This window comes from Dryas octopetala, chromosome 8, assembly GCF_963921425.1.
Source record: "Dryas octopetala chromosome 8, drDryOcto1.1, whole genome shotgun sequence".
Taxonomy (NCBI): Eukaryota; Viridiplantae; Streptophyta; class Magnoliopsida; order Rosales; family Rosaceae; genus Dryas; species Dryas octopetala.
Genome location: NC_141373.1, coordinates 18724376 through 18740681, shown reverse-complemented (window position 1 = coordinate 18740681; position 16306 = coordinate 18724376).

Here is a 16306-nt window from a genome sequence, read left to right as displayed (position 1 = left end):
GCCAACGTCCATCACTCAGCCGCCGCCCATCTCTTCGCCCAGCCATCTTCAGCCACCTAAGGTCACCGGCGTGCCTCCCCAACGCCTGCTAGCTCGCCAGCTCCGCCTCCAGCTAGCCCAGCCCGTGCGCACAAAAAACCCAGCAATTGGCTCCCCTCTGTTTCGCCAAATTTTGGGTTGAACTCCGGCGCCAATCACCTCCCTTGTAAGTGGGTCTTCTTCCTTTTCCTCTGGGCTTTCAATTTCTTCTGGTTTTGTGGTTCAAGACTTTAAATTTGGGAACTTAAATTTTTGGATTATAGGGGCATTTCGAATTTCTTTGAGTTCTGAATTGGGGGTTGTTAATTGGTGTTGGTTTTGGATAAATTTCATCCCTAGGAACCCCAATTATTGTTTAGAATTGAAGGTTGGAGTAGATTTGATGAATTTGGTATTTTAGTTAAAATTTGGATTTGGGGCAGCCACTTTGGGTGGCACCCGCTGTGATTTCGAAAACCCGTTGTCATTTCGTGGTTGTAAATTTATTTTTAAGGCGATTGTTGAGTGGGTTTAATCATGGCTGCGTCGAGTGTGGTTGGAGAAGTCGAAATTTGTTTGGGGCGCAAAAAGTGAGACTTTGTTGTTGTCGAAATTTCTCTAAGATGAGCTTTCGACCGATATAAGTCTTATGCTAGTCCTCTTAATTTCCGGTTTGATTCTAGAAGTGTATGTGATGTTGGGTTGAGCCGCGAAGCTTTTGGGATATGAGGAGGCGTTTACGGATTTTAATTTGGGCATGTTAAAATTCGTGGTCATTGAACGAGAATCGAGTGAGACATTAGGTTTAGCACCCACTTTGATGTCTTTGTGGCGGGACTAATAGTATTTTTATTTGTTTATTTTATAGGTGAGACGACCGGGGCTCGTGACGATCCGGAGGAGGATCGAAGTTAGATTTCCTCACTGTGAGTGGACTTTTGTTTTAAAAACATTTTGTTTATTTTATGGTTGAATTTATTTGCTTATCCCGAGTTTTATTTGAGTATGGATTGAGTAAAATATTTTGGGGTTGAATTTGTTATAAGTGATTATGATTTCCAAAGTTTACATTTCCGTTAGTTTGACTAATGTTCTTACTTTAAGTTTTATTAAATGATTTTTCATACGAGATTGACGAATAAATGTGGTTTTAAGAGTCGATAGAGATGTACGATTTCAAAAGTGATTTATACAATAATTTATTGAAAGGAAATTGATTTCAAAGTTTTGAGAAAGCCTTGAGTTGATAGCAAAAGGTGTGAGAATCTCATTGGGACTTTTCATTTTTTAAGAAATTATTTTGCGTGGCATTGAGATATAAAAAAATGGTTTTCAAACCACCTTTACAGTACCCTCCAGGTTTCAGATTTAAAAGGTCTTTGGGACCCATCACGATGCACATATAGGCTTTGGGCCGTGTGTCGGGATGCTTCGCCCTTTGGGGGCCGCTCTGCGTGCACGTAAGACAGAATTTGTGGCTCTGCATGCGTATGACAGATTCTCGGCTCTGCGCATGTATGACAGATTATTTGTGGCTCTGCATGCGTATGACAGATTCTCGGCTCTGCGCATGTATGACAGATTATTTATGGCTCTGCATGCGTATGACAGATCCTCGGCTCTGCGCATGTATGACAGATTCTATGGGTATCTGACTGGTGTGTGTTTTTAACTGTTAAGTATTTTAAGTGATGAGTTTATGGCAGCAAAAAGGTTTTAAGTAAGACGGTTTCAGTTGAACAGTTTTATTGAATTTCAATATATTGAGAATGTTTGAAAAGAAAGTTTTCAGCTCAAGTTATTTATTTATAAATTGACAATATCGATTTCAGTTTGAGAACTTGGATTTCAAAGTTTGATTTTCAACTTCATATTTTATTATTTCACTGAGAAATGGTTTTAAAAACTTGGGGATTTCAAAGAACATTCTAAGGTTTTAGAGTTAAACATGTGAAAAAAGGTTTTTCTGAAAAGATATTTAAATCTTTGATTTTCATCTCCATTTAACTGTCCACTCACTGAGCCTATCTCACCGTTTTCTTGTTTTGTCTTAAATTGTCCCCCCAGGTAGTAGCGTTGGTGGAGGTCGAGCCAAACGCGTCGAGGCAAAGCATCCATTTTTTATTCCTGGTCCCTATAGGCGCTATGTTTATTTTTGTAAAAACTTATTGTAAATGATTAGTGGCTCTGATAACAACTCCTAAGGTTTAAGTGGGTCCGAGACCCTTTATTTGCTTGTGGTAGAGGTGGCTGAAAGACTTAGAAGTGCTTTTTAACAGGTTTAGAAGTTTCTGGGTTAGTCCATTTTTAGGGGAGGTTCTGCCGAATTTTCGGTAGGATTTTCCTTGAATTTGGATTCCCGCAGGACCTCTCCGGGTTTCAGGGTGGAATCTGGGGGCGGTCCTGTCAACTTGGTATCAGAGCATTAGGTTTTCAATTCCTGTAGACTCGGCACCTCGTGTGCATCCCTCTGTGTGTAGATAGGTTTCCCTCAGCTAGTATGGATATGCCTCCTCGACGTGGCCGACCTCAAGAAGTTTGTGGTAAGTTTTGGGGGTATAGTTTATTCGAATAACGTGAGTGTTACGATTACGGTACGTCTATATTTCAGCTTTGACTCGTGCACTTCAAGAATAATTTTTGATCAGTACATAAGGAGTTGAGATCGTGAAGTACTTGGGTATTTGAGTTTAGTAAAAAATTTTCGAGGTTATGAGCAGGGGGTATTTAGAGTACTATTTGATGCATTTATAGATCAAAGGGTTAATCAGAGTGGCGCAGCGGAAGCGTAGTGGTGTACGGTCTAGCCATACGAGTAGAGGTGGAGAACAACAGAGAGATCAACCAAGACGCCCTAGAGCCCAGGGCAGAGTCCTCGTCATGACGCAGCAGGACGCTTTGGCTTCACCGGATGTCATAATGGGTATATTATCTAATTTTGAGCATGATATGATATTTTCGATAGACTTCAGGACACACACACACACTCTAGTTTGGCACGTATTCTCGTTTTGAATGTCGATAAGAGATAAACTTTCTCGATTGGTGGGTTAGAGTGGTTTTCAAATGATTTAAAGGTTTTAAATGGATTTATTTCGTAATGGTTTTATTCTTGAAAACTTTATCTAGAGTTTGGCGTTTCCACCAAATTTTCAAGTTTTTGTTTTTGAGGCTTACTAAATTTATTTAGGTTCGTTGTGGAGCGATTTCCTAAGTTTAAATATCCTTACTAAATTCACGCATATTTTAATATATGGTTGCTGAAAGGAGGTTTGATTTTTGGGCAATAAAAAGTTGCAACTACAATTCACTTAAATTAAAATTTTCTACTAAATTTCGAGGACGAAATTTTTTTAAGGGGGGAAGGTTGTAACAACCCGACCCAAATTTTCACTAGAAATTTAAATTTTTATTTAATTATGTTTTTAAGAGGTTTATAAAAGATGTTGGATTGTATTTTAAAGATTTTGAGATTTATTTGGAAAATAAAAAGAGTTTTGATTTAAAGTTTTGATTTATTTATTTTTGTTTTAATTTAAGCATGACCAAAAGTTGACTTTTAAAATGAATGGGTTTTCGATTTTGACTTTGGGTCCGGTAGATAGGTTTCGATCTCACGATTTCATAGACACGCGGCACGCGCCAATCCGAGTTACGGTTTGAAATATATAGGCGTTTAAAGTGGGGGGCAATGTTGTAAATTTATAAAAGTGGGTTTTAAAAATCAGATTTCCTCTCTCTCTCTCTCTAGATTTTTCCACAACTTTCTCTCTCTCTCTCTAGAACTTTCTCTCTCCCTCTATTTATTCTCTCTCCCCGCACTCTCTCTCTCTCGGTTTTCCCTCTCCTCCGCACCCTCTCCCCTGCGCGCACCACCCAGCCACCCCCACTCACCATCACCGGCCAGCCCCTGGCTCCGGCAAACGCCCCCCAGGCGCCGACCACCACCCCCCGAGCCTACTCTCTCTCTCTCCCCGTGTTCTCTCTCTCTTCACTTTCTCTGTGCGCCACCAAGCCCTGCACATCAGCCAACGTCCATCACTCAGCCGCCGCCCATCTCTTCGCCCAGCCATCTTCAGCCACCTGAGGTCACCGGCGTGCCTCCCCAACGCCTGCTAGCTCGCCAGCTCCGCCTCCAGCTAGCCCAGCCCGTGCGCACAAAAAACCCAGCAATTGGCTCCCCTCTGTTTCGCCAAATTTTGGGTTGAACTCCGGCGCCAATCACCTCCCTTGTAAGTGGGTCTTCTTCCTTTTCCTCTGGGCTTTCAATTTCTTCTGGTTTTGTGGTTCAAGACTTTAAATTTGGGAACTTAAATTTTTGGATTATAGGGGCATTTCGAATTTCTTTGAGTTCTGAATTGGGGGTTGTTAATTGGTGTTGGTTTTGGATAAATTTCATCCCTAGGAACCCCAATTATTGTTTAGAATTGAAGGTTGGAGTAGATTTGATGAATTTGGTATTTTAGTTAAAATTTGGATTTGGGGCAGCCACTTTGGGTGGCACCCGCTGTGATTTCGAAAACCCGTTGTCATTTCGTGGTTGTAAATTTATTTTTAAGGCGATTGTTGAGTGGGTTTAATCATGGCTGCGTCGAGTGTGGTTGGAGAAGTCGAAATTTGTTTGGGGCGCAAAAAGTGAGACTTTGTTGTTGTCGAAATTTCTCTAAGATGAGCTTTCGACCGATATAAGTCTTATGCTAGTCCTCTTAATTTCCGGTTTGATTCTAGAAGTGTATGTGACGTTGGGTTGAGCCGCGAAGCTTTTGGGATATGAGGAGGCGTTTACGGATTTTAATTTGGGCATGTTAAAATTCGTGGTCATTGAACGAGAATCGAGTGAGACATTAGGTTTAGCACCCACTTTGATGTCTTTGTGGCGGGACTAATAGTATTTTTATTTGTTTATTTTATAGGTGAGACGACCGGGGCTCGTGACGATCCGGAGGAGGATCGAAGTTAGATTTCCTCACTGTGAGTGGACTTTTGTTTTAAAAACATTTTGTTTATTTTATGGTTGAATTTATTTGCTTATCCCGAGTTTTATTTGAGTATGGATTGAGTAAAATATTTTGGGGTTGAATTTGTTATAAGTGATTATGATTTCCAAAGTTTACATTTCCGTTAGTTTGACTAATGTTCTTACTTTAAGTTTTATTAAATGATTTTTCATACGAGATTGACGAATAAATGTGGTTTTAAGAGTCGATAGAGATGTACGATTTCAAAAGTGATTTATACAATAATTTATTGAAAGGAAATTGATTTCAAAGTTTTGAGAAAGCCTTGAGTTGATAGCAAAAGGTGTGAGAATCTCATTGGGACTTTTCATTTTTTAAGAAATTATTTTGCGTGGCATTGAGATATAAAAAAATGGTTTTCAAACCACCTTTACAGTACCCTCCAGGTTTCAGATTTAAAAGGTCTTTGGGACCCATCACGATGCACATATAGGCTTTGGGCCGTGTGTCGGGATGCTTCGCCCTTTGGGGGCCGCTCTGCGTGCACGTAAGACAGAATTTGTGGCTCTGCATGCGTATGACAGATTCTCGGCTCTGCGCATGTATGACAGATTATTTGTGGCTCTGCATGCGTATGACAGATTCTCGGCTCTGCGCATGTATGACAGATTATTTATGGCTCTGCATGCGTATGACAGATCCTCGGCTCTGCGCATGTATGACAGATTCTATGGGTATCTGACTGGTGTGTGTTTTTAACTGTTAAGTATTTTAAGTGATGAGTTTATGGCAGCAAAAAGGTTTTAAGTAAGACGGTTTCAGTTGAACAGTTTTATTGAATTTCAATATATTGAGAATGTTTGAAAAGAAAGTTTTCAGCTCAAGTTATTTATTTATAAATTGACAATATCGATTTCAGTTTGAGAACTTGGATTTCAAAGTTTGATTTTCAACTTCATATTTTATTATTTCACTGAGAAATGGTTTTAAAAACTTGGGGATTTCAAAGAACATTCTAAGGTTTTAGAGTTAAACATGTGAAAAAAGGTTTTTCTGAAAAGATATTTAAATCTTTGATTTTCATCTCCATTTAACTGTCCACTCACTGAGCCTATCTCACCGTTTTCTTGTTTTGTCTTAAATTGTCCCCCCAGGTAGTAGTGTTGGTGGAGGTCGAGCCAAACGCGTCGAGGCAAAGCATCCATTTTTTATTCCTGGTCCCTATAGGCGCTATGTTTATTTTTGTAAAAACTTATTGTAAATGATTAGTGGCTCTGATAACAACTCCTAAGGTTTAAGTGGGTCCGAGACCCTTTATTTGCTTGTGGTAGAGGTGGCTGAAAGACTTAGAAGTGCTTTTTAACAGGTTTAGAAGTTTCTGGGTTAGTCCATTTTTAGGGGAGGTTCTGCCGAATTTTCGGTAGGATTTTCCTTGAATTTGGATTCCCGCAGGACCTCTCCGGGTTTCAGGGTGGAATCTGGGGGCGGTCCTGTCACAAGTGGAATTGGAAGGTATATATCTAGTGATTTGAAGGGTTATATCTGTGGAGTTGGTTAGAAGTTTGAAGGTGGTGCAAGAAAATTTCATGAGAAGTTGGTTAAGAATGCAATTGTGTTGGAGTTTCAGTTTGTTTATAATGAAAAATGGCAAGTCATGTATGTTTGCAACACTCACCATCATCCAGAAAGTCAAAAAAAACGCCCAAAATCTTACATACCCCACCCATCACCACCAACATGATATCATTTCCCCAAAGGCCCTCACCAAGGATGGCACTAGAGCCCTTTAAGAGATTCAAGATATGTATAAAAACATCAACAATCGTTTGAATATGTATCCTCAATTTTTCCATGTGAGAGCAGAACAACAGATCGACCAATTGACCTATTCACTACTCAAGTCAATACATCAATTAGGTCCAAATTCATAAGTATCCTTCGCGTTGTGTTGATATGGAGAGTATGAGTTGCTCCCTTTCGTTGTCAATTGCCACGTCCTTAGTATTAAAATTCTAACTTCCAATGATAATTTCGCAGAAAATTTTGGTTTTTTCATGAATGGATATTTTGGCATACTTCCACCTTTTTATCATGATTTTTTCGTTGATATTTTCTATTTTAACTTTAATTTATCAAAATGATATTTTCGGTTTCGGCCCATTATTAATACCAAATGATCAATTTCTCGTTGAAATAAAGAGGAACTATCACAATTTCTCTTCAATTTATTGCCCACGTGCTAATGCTTAAATTAGTACAAAATTTGGACAATTTGGAGGCAAGGAGGGTTTGAACCCTTTCCCTGTGCAACAACAGATGTTAAGTGTAGGAAATGTGCCCTAAGGCCAATCGAGATTGTGTTAGTTTCTAGGATTCTGAATTGGCTGTTCCTTGTTAAAATCATTATATTTATTTTTTTAATTATTCATTCACAGGCTCTAGGCTAGAACTAAGGTTAAGATCAATTGTGTTGAAGAAATCAAGACTGAAAGTGCAATGCAAAAGGCTCTAAGGTATAATGCATTTCACGAAAAACAATTTTGTGTCTATTTGACTAGTCACTCACTGATTATAAGGACAATTTTCTTCACACATGCAGTCTTAACACTTAAATGATTGTGTCACTTCAGTGGGCCATTTCGTAAATTGTTATTTAAAGCTCATTTCCTATTTTCTGAACATGCATGTGCACAGCACATGAACTGGTTCTTTCATTGAATCAATCTGTTCATGACATGTGCTTTATCATTTCAGCTAGTCTTCACGCACTCACACTCCTTAGCACTATTCATCTTCTTCATCTTTTCTGAATTTTGCAAAATAAAGAAATAATTGATTTTTCAGCTCCACATTCTTATCCACAGTTGTACTATGATACTTTTCTAGGACAAAAAGAATATGCCCTTTATTTGTCTCTTGCGGACAGCCATTTATTGGCTTCCATGTGGCACGGGCAGATATGGTTGGTGCGTGTGTGTGTTGTACGAGGTATATGGGTGTAATGATCTTGCTTTTCTTTGTTGGTTGATGAGCATTTTTCCTTGGGTATTCTTGCTGAGTTTTTGCTTGGGTTATTTGTGTGAGTGCTCATCTTTTCAAGTAAGAAAATAGTTTTTTGAAATTGAAAACTAAATGATTTTCTTAACTTATTTTCATCATCTAAAATTTGAATGTGTTTAACTGTGTTCTAAAATTTTTCACAAATTTATAAACACTATCATTTAGATTTTAAATATAGGATTCTCCATTAGCCTTTTCATATCTCTTGCTTGAGAATGTTGATTTTTAAAGAATCTAAATCTGCATATCATGTTCATACATTAAAGAATCTGCTGTGCTTGGTATGAATTGGTGTCATGGGTTAATGAGCTTGGAGATTGAGTTGTCTTCTTTATGATTGACTGATTACCATGTTTTTGGAAGTTTCACAAAGGGGTAAGAAGCTGCCACTTAGTTTAGGACTTAGTGATTGAGCTTGTGTGTTGTATGCTCCCTTTGTATTGAACTTCCTATATAGTGGATTGCCCGATCTGCTGAAAAAAAACCTCAGTTTTTACCCTTTGTGGTTTTTCTGGGTGAACATCTTGAGTGCCTTCATCTCTATTTTGTGTAGATATGTTTACTAACTCACTCAACTTTTAGACACAAATATGCATTGAATATATATGATTGATATTGTTATATGTCATATGGAACTGTCTTGTTAATCACACACCACTATAGTTGTGCATAACACTGGGATGCCTAGTGATGGGTCTTTTGAGTGTATAAGTTGTCACTTGATCCTTTGGTGTGTTTTGATTTGTGTTGGTTACAAAAGTTGTATTTTGATTTACAATTGTCAATCTATGACTTCATATTTAAGTCTGTTTGATTAGTCTCAGAGTCATTAAGATTAAGTAAACAAAAATTGGGGTTCGATTACTGACTGTGGTTTTAATCAAGTTAATTAGGTAGATAAATCACCTAATACAAACTTTCAGTTGGTATCAGAGCACTACTCCAAAAGTAAATAGAGAAATCCTAGGGTGTCGTTTGTTTTTAGGTGAGTCTAGATGGAAAGAGATCGAGTTGCAGGGTCTTGTAACTCCCTTCTTTTCTTTGATGGCAACAATCATGCTGCTTGGAGAGAGAAATTTGAAATTTTTTTAGACGCATATGTATGATGAATTGGCTTATGAGTATCTCACTGTTGAGTGGATTCCTCCCACTCGAACTGTTGTTGGGATTGAAACACCTAAGCTTAGGTCCGAATGGTCTGTAGCCGAAGTCACGGCCTCTAACTCCAACAAGAAGGCTAGAAATGCTATTGTCATTGCACTATCTTCCTCACAATTTGCACACATCCAACATTGTGTCACGGCTAGGAAAGCTTGGAACAAGTTTTGGGTTGTTCATGAAGGGGACAAACAAGTTACGTCACTTAAGCTTCAAATGGTTCATGCCAAATTTGAAGAAATTAGGATGAAAGAGTCCAAGTCCTTTTCTGAATTCTATGAAAGGTTGGAAGCCCTTACAAATGAAGCCATGTCGTTAGGGAAACCTTATGATGAGTCTACAATTGTCCAAAAACTCCTTAGGTTCTTACCCAAAAATATTTCAATCTAAGAAACATGCAATTCAAGAAGTCCAAAACTTAGATGAACTTACAATTGAAAAATTGGTTAAAAAACTCAAGATTTTTGAGATGGAGCTCGAAATGGATGAGATGAACAGCAAGAAATCTAAGGATATTGTCTTACATAGTGTAAAAGAGGTTAATGAAAAAATGATTGAAGAATCATCAACGTCCGATGATGAGGTTGACTTGTTTGTCAAAAAGTTTAGGTGGATTTTTAGGAATAAAGGGAGAGAAGGTAGGACTAGTGGTAACAACTCCAAGGACTACAAGTTCAAGCCTCAATGAGAGAATTCATTTGAGAGAAAACAAAAGAGGAAGCTTAACGTTAGAGAAGGTAGAACTTCCAAGAGAAATGTGAAATGCTATACTTGTGGTGGGTAGGTCACATGACGGTTGAATGTGCTAGTAATAGAAAGAATTACTCCTCAGGCAAGAATAAAGCTATTAAGATCACTTAGAGTAATAGTGAGAGTGAACACTCAAATAATTGTGAGTCTTCATTCGACAATGAGGGTGATGAAGTTGCATTTGTTGCATCAATCAAGGAGATTGATCATGTTGAAGGTGTGTCTGACTTAGAATTTGTTCTAGATGACGAGTCTTACACTGCACTATGTAAAAAGTATGACTTGCTTTTCACCGAAATCCTTAGCATAAAGGAAGAAAATTTGAAACTTAAGAATGCTAAATTGAAATTGAGTGAGAAGATTGAGTCATTAGAGAGTGAATTAGAGGGATTGGCTATCTTGAAACAAGATCTAAAAAGTCAAGTCAAAGTGCTCAAGGAGAGCAACATTTTCTTCAAATTTTCGAATGAAAAACTTCAAAAAGAAGCGAATGCTGCAAATGAGAGCATTGTTGAGCTCACTATTGGAGCTGAAAAAATTGATAGGATGCTTAGGGTGGGAAAACATCATGGGGACAAAACCGGTTTGGGTTTAGTGAAAATAGTCCTAGTTTGTCTTACACAAAGACCAATTTTGTCAAGTCAAAATCTGACCATAGTGACAAGAAAGGTCTAGGTTTCATAAATATCGGTCTAGTTGCATCTCATTCTAAGTTCAGTCAAGCTACAACAAGTGCCGTACCAAACAATGGCCTCACCTCACTTAGGAAACCAAGGTTTGTCCCAGTGTGTCATCATTATAATGTCAAGGGTCACATTAGATCAAATTGTAACCAACTTAGAGGGAAAAAACCAATTTGAGTTGAGAGAAACATTTCACTTCAAGAGCAAGTGAACCACCTACTCAAAGAGGTAACCAAGATTGTTATGCTTGTAACCCCAATACCCAAACAAAAGTCAAGTCCAAAGCAAAAATGGGTTGAGAAAAATATCACTAAATGTTTTGTACCCATGACTGCATTTTCAGCCACAAAAAGAAAAATGGTAGGTGTTAAGGAAGTATTCACTTCACTAGCACCTTATGATGGTGGTAGTGTTACTTTCGGGGGTGGTGAAAAGTCTTATGTGAGTGGTAAAGGAGTGATCCATATTCTTAGTGTACCCAATGATTGATCTATCTTCCAAAATTTGTGCTTCAATGTCAATTTTATTTTATGCCTAAGTTTGCATTTTGCATTTTGCATAATAATTGGAGGGTCTCAACACTACACTCACACTCTACTTAATTTCAAAAAGGGATCTTTGTACATAAAAGGTTAATATGTCAGTGAGCATAATCCCTTCTTCTTGTCTAATGTAAGCCTTGAAGTCTTTTTTTCTTAGAAACTTGAACAAGTTAAGTTCAAATTGTTAGGTAACTTTCAAAGATAATTTGATTGAATATGAGCTTTGATCTATTGGGTTAGTTCTTCATTTGTGTCATTTCTTAAACTCACAATTTTTTTTTTTTTAAGAAGGGTGGCCAATGAAGTCACGAACAAAATGTTCTAAAATCAAATTTCAAGAAGTATGACCAAAGAAGTCACGTCCCTATGGAGTGATAAGGTATCCTTATGGAGTTCTAGGGTAAAGAGTCGCAAAATTGGACAAAAAATTGCACTAAATTTGGGAATGTGCTCAAAATTGAAAAAAAAAATTTAAAAAATGTGTGCGTAAGTTTTGATATCAAATCAGAAATTAACTTGACTGATCAGCTTGTGCACTCACTTTATTGAATAAACTTGCTCAACATTAATATATGTTGACTTTCATTGTCATTGTTTTTCTCCTAGGAAGAGTCTTGATTGCTTACCATGACCTCCCTATATCCCAAATGTGCTCATTTGATCGTAAAATCTTGCAAATTTCCCTTTTTCATATCAGTTGGAGTGGGATAGATGTGTTTCAAATCCTTTCATGAAAATTTCATGCATTTAGTGTCCTTTGGTTTCAATTAAATTGTCAAGTTTTAGTTCTAAATTTCAATAAAACAATGAAGCACAAGTGTTTGGAAGTAAGATCTTTGATTCCTATGTTCTCTATATGAGTCAATTGTTTCTTTGAAATTTGTTTTTTTATAAACTGAGGTGCATTTTTTTAAATACTCTCTAGAAGATCATCTTATATGTGCAAGCCTTCTGTCAAAATGTGAGTGTCTCTAAGCCTTCCTTGTGAGTGTCTCTAAGCCTTCTGTCAAAATTTTGTATGTTTTGATTGCTTCAGTAACTGGTCATACAAGAGTAATTTTGGTTGACTCGGTTTCATTAAGGATAGAACCGGTATTTGTTGCTTTGTGGATATTTTGTCTGCCCAATACTTGCCAGGTCACGTGTTCTCTTTTACCCATATTTTTTTTTTTTGAGTTTCTCACTCTCTCCTATGTCTGAAAAGAGGGTTCATTGTCTGTTAAGGAGCCTTCCTTTTGCACGGTCTTCTATTCCTTTTTATATCGCGCACCATCTGGAACTTGGACAAAAAAAAAAAAGATCTTCTTTTTTAGGGGGAGTTCTTATTATGGGGGAGTGGTCTCTTAAACTTTCAAAACTGTTGTTCAATTCATTTTGGCTTTTATTCTGTATTATCTACTTTTCTCTCTTTCTCTTTTGATCATTTGGTTGATTTGTTGATTTGGCTTGAGTTGTATTAACTTGATATCATGGCTGCCTATTTCTCCTTGAAAACATTTTATTGCCTCATTGCTCTCTTTTTCTAGCTTGCTGCATATTTTGTTACATCCTTTGGCGAGATTTTATGCATGTTACTCACTTGTCTCCTTTTGTCTTTCCATGAAACAAAGGGAAAGTCACAATTTAGGGGGAGTTAGCATTTAGGGGGAGTTCAACTTACAAGGAAGATATGACATTTACTTCAGTTTCTTTTTTGACCATGTTGCCATTGATTTTTCTTGCATGTTTTCTAATTTTATGTACTCTTGATCGAACTTCACCCTTATTCCTTTTGTGCACTTTTGTCTTTCTATGACAAAAATGGGGAGAATGTATTTGTTTAAACTGCATTGGTTGTTGTACTATCATGTTTGTGTTGTGCTAGTACTTCTTCTTGCAGGTACACTTTTTGAAGCTTATACCAAAGTGTTGGGCTGAGTGTTGAGAGTCTTGTGAGGTGAATGAGTTGTTGTTTTGTCAAGGAAAGCCAAAAGAGGAGATTGTTAGTTTCTAGGATTCTGAATTGGCTGTTCCTTGTCAAAATCATTATATTTTTTTTTTAATTATTCACTCACAAGCTCTAGGCTAGAACTAAGGTTAAGATCACTTGTGTTGAAGAAATCAAAACTGAAAGTGCAATGCAAAAGGCTCTAAGGTATAATGCATTTCATGCACTTCACGAAAAATAGTTTTGTGTCTATTTGACTAGTCACTCACTGATTATAAGGACAATTTTCTTCACACGTGCACTGCACATGCAGTCTTAACACTTAAATGATTGTGTCACTTCAGTGGGTCATTTCGTGATTTGTTATTTAAAGCTCATTTCCTGTTTTCTAAACATGCATGTGCACAGCACATGAACTGGTTCTTTCATTGAATCAATCTGTTCAGGACATGTGCTTTATCATTTCAGCTAGTCTTCACGCACTCACACACTCCTCAGCACTATTCATCTTCTTCCTCTTTTATGAATTTTGCAAAATAAAGAAATAATTAATTTTTCAGCTCCACATTCTTATCCACAGTTGTACTAGGAAACCTTTCTAGGACAAAAAAATATGCCCTTTATTTATCTCTTGCAGACAGCCATTGATTGGCTTTCATGTGGCACGGGCAGACATGGTTGGTGCGTGTGTGTGTTGTACGAGGTATATGGGTGTAATGATCTTTCTTTTCTTTGTGGGTTGATGAGCATTTTTCTTTAGGTATTATTGCTGAGTTTTTGCTTGGGTTATTTGTGTGAGTGCTCATCTTTTCAAGTAAGTTTATGGTTTTTTGAAATTGAAAACTAAATGAATCGGTGCCATGGGTTGATGAGCTTGGAGATTGAGCTGCCTTCTTCATGATTGACTGATTACCATGCTTTTGGGAGTTGCACAAAGGGGTAAGAAGTTGGCACTTAGTTTAGGACTTAGTGATTGAGCTTGTGTGTTGTATGCTCCTTTTGTATTGAACCTCCTATATAGTGGATTGTCTGGTCAGCTGAAAAAAAGAACCCAGTTTTTACCTTTTGTGGTTTTTCTGGGTGAACATCTTGAGTGCTTTCGTCTTTATTTTGTGTTGTTATGTTTACTGACTCACTCAACTTTTAAACACAAATCTGCATTGAATATATATGATTGATATTGTTATGTGTCATATGGAACTGTCTTGTTAATCACGCACAACTGCAGTTGTGGATAACACTGGGATGTCTACTGTGATGGGTCCTCTGAGTGTATAGGTTGTCACTTGATCCTTTGGTGTGTTTTGATTTATGTTGGTTACAAAAATTGTATTTTGATTTACAAGTGTCAATCTGTGACTTCAGATTTAAGTCTGGTTGATTAGTCCCTGAGTCATCACGTAAACAAAAATTGGGGGTCCGATTACTGACTGTAGTTTTAATCAAATTAATTAGGTAGATAAATCACCTAATACAAACTTTTAGATTGGATTGTAGGTTGACATTTCGAGCAATCATTCATTAACATGCTCGTTATGGATGAATGAATCCCTAAAAAAATTTAGAGGAGAGTACATATAATGGACTAAAGTTGCATTAGCCGCGAGACCTATAGATATGTGTTCATAGTTCTTAAATAGGTTCCTGAGCGAACAAAACATTGACTAGGAAACAATGAATTCAAGAGAGATCAACATAGCTTTTAAGCCTGTTCGATTGAGGGGACAATTAGTCTCAGACTGTGCCTGTAAAGGCACCATAGAAAGAGTATGGGTACCTATTGGGCATTGGTTCACCGAACCCAACTAAATGAGAATCTTATTCAGCAATCAAATGACAATCAAGATTTCATAAGGTTGTAGTAGATCTGAATTGATCCTTAGATTTGAAACACCTTGACTGTTTTGTACGTTAATTGGTCATTATGCTTTGGTAATATAATGCACGTGTGTTGAGGTACAATGATGCGTATTGCTGGGCATAATCGAAAATGATACAAAACATGAGTGATCAACAAGGAATCTATCACCTTACCTTAGAGGAAGGATAATGTCTTATGTGATTGATCTAATATGAGTCAAGACTTCAGTCTAAGCAAATGAGTGAGATGATCAATAATTAGAAATGTGTTTCTAATTATATGTCATAGGACTCATATGTTGTGACATATGGTCATAGAATCACATTAGAGGTTTTGACTTCTAAAACACTTCATACCTCATAAATGTGATCAAGTCATAAGAGATAAATGACTGTATCGAATATTGGAACTACGTACAATTGAATATCTTATCCAACATCTATTTAATTTGTGTAGCCTGATACATAGCTAAGTAGCACTCGAGGCTTGTGGAAACCCTGAAAGTAAATTTGGGTCTAAGGAATTTATTCTTACAAGAAAAATTAAACGACGCTTTAATTATTCTCTGCCAAATTAAATGGAACCTAAAAGCCAGGTCACACACATAGGTTAATGTGTTGGATTGGAGAAGGAAGTACGATTAATTTAATAGTTAATTAATCTAGGTCAAGCCATTTGATCAAAATTTCTAGAGAAGAATCATTAATCAAGGTTAATTGAGGAGATAATTAACTGATACTTTCTTGACCCTTGAGTAATATATTAATATGATTAATTAATTACTTGATTAGTGCAAGTGGAATTTATTCAAGATTAATTAAATCCACTTAGCACATGCACAGTGAGAAGAATCTCTGACTAGGTCAAAGACACGAGTCTATTATGCAGATAAAAGAAAGTAAGGGAAAACTGAAAAAATGTAGAAAAACATCTTCACTACAAGAAAAAAAATGTAGGTGAAGATAAATGGTGGAAAGTGAAGATGCCTTTTGATCCTACAAATGAGACTAAAAGGGCATTTTAAATTCAAATTAATCAAGAGCTAGGATTAAAATGATCAAAGGACCAATATATAGATTTGATTGAGTGAATGAGAGTAAGCTTGTGGAATAGGGGTTAAACCACATCCTCTCATTTCCATTCACTCATTCATCACACAGACCATATGCATCCAAGTCGATCTATCAACTTCTTGGAGAATATAGAGAAACCGTTTTTCCACTTTGTGCTCTCTCTTGCTCATGAGTTGAGATAAACCAAGAGAGAAAAGCAAGCTTAAGCCCAACCTTCTCTAGTTCTAGAATCAAAGGCCCTTTTATCAAGGTTTATATTCTAGACCTTCCTCTCGT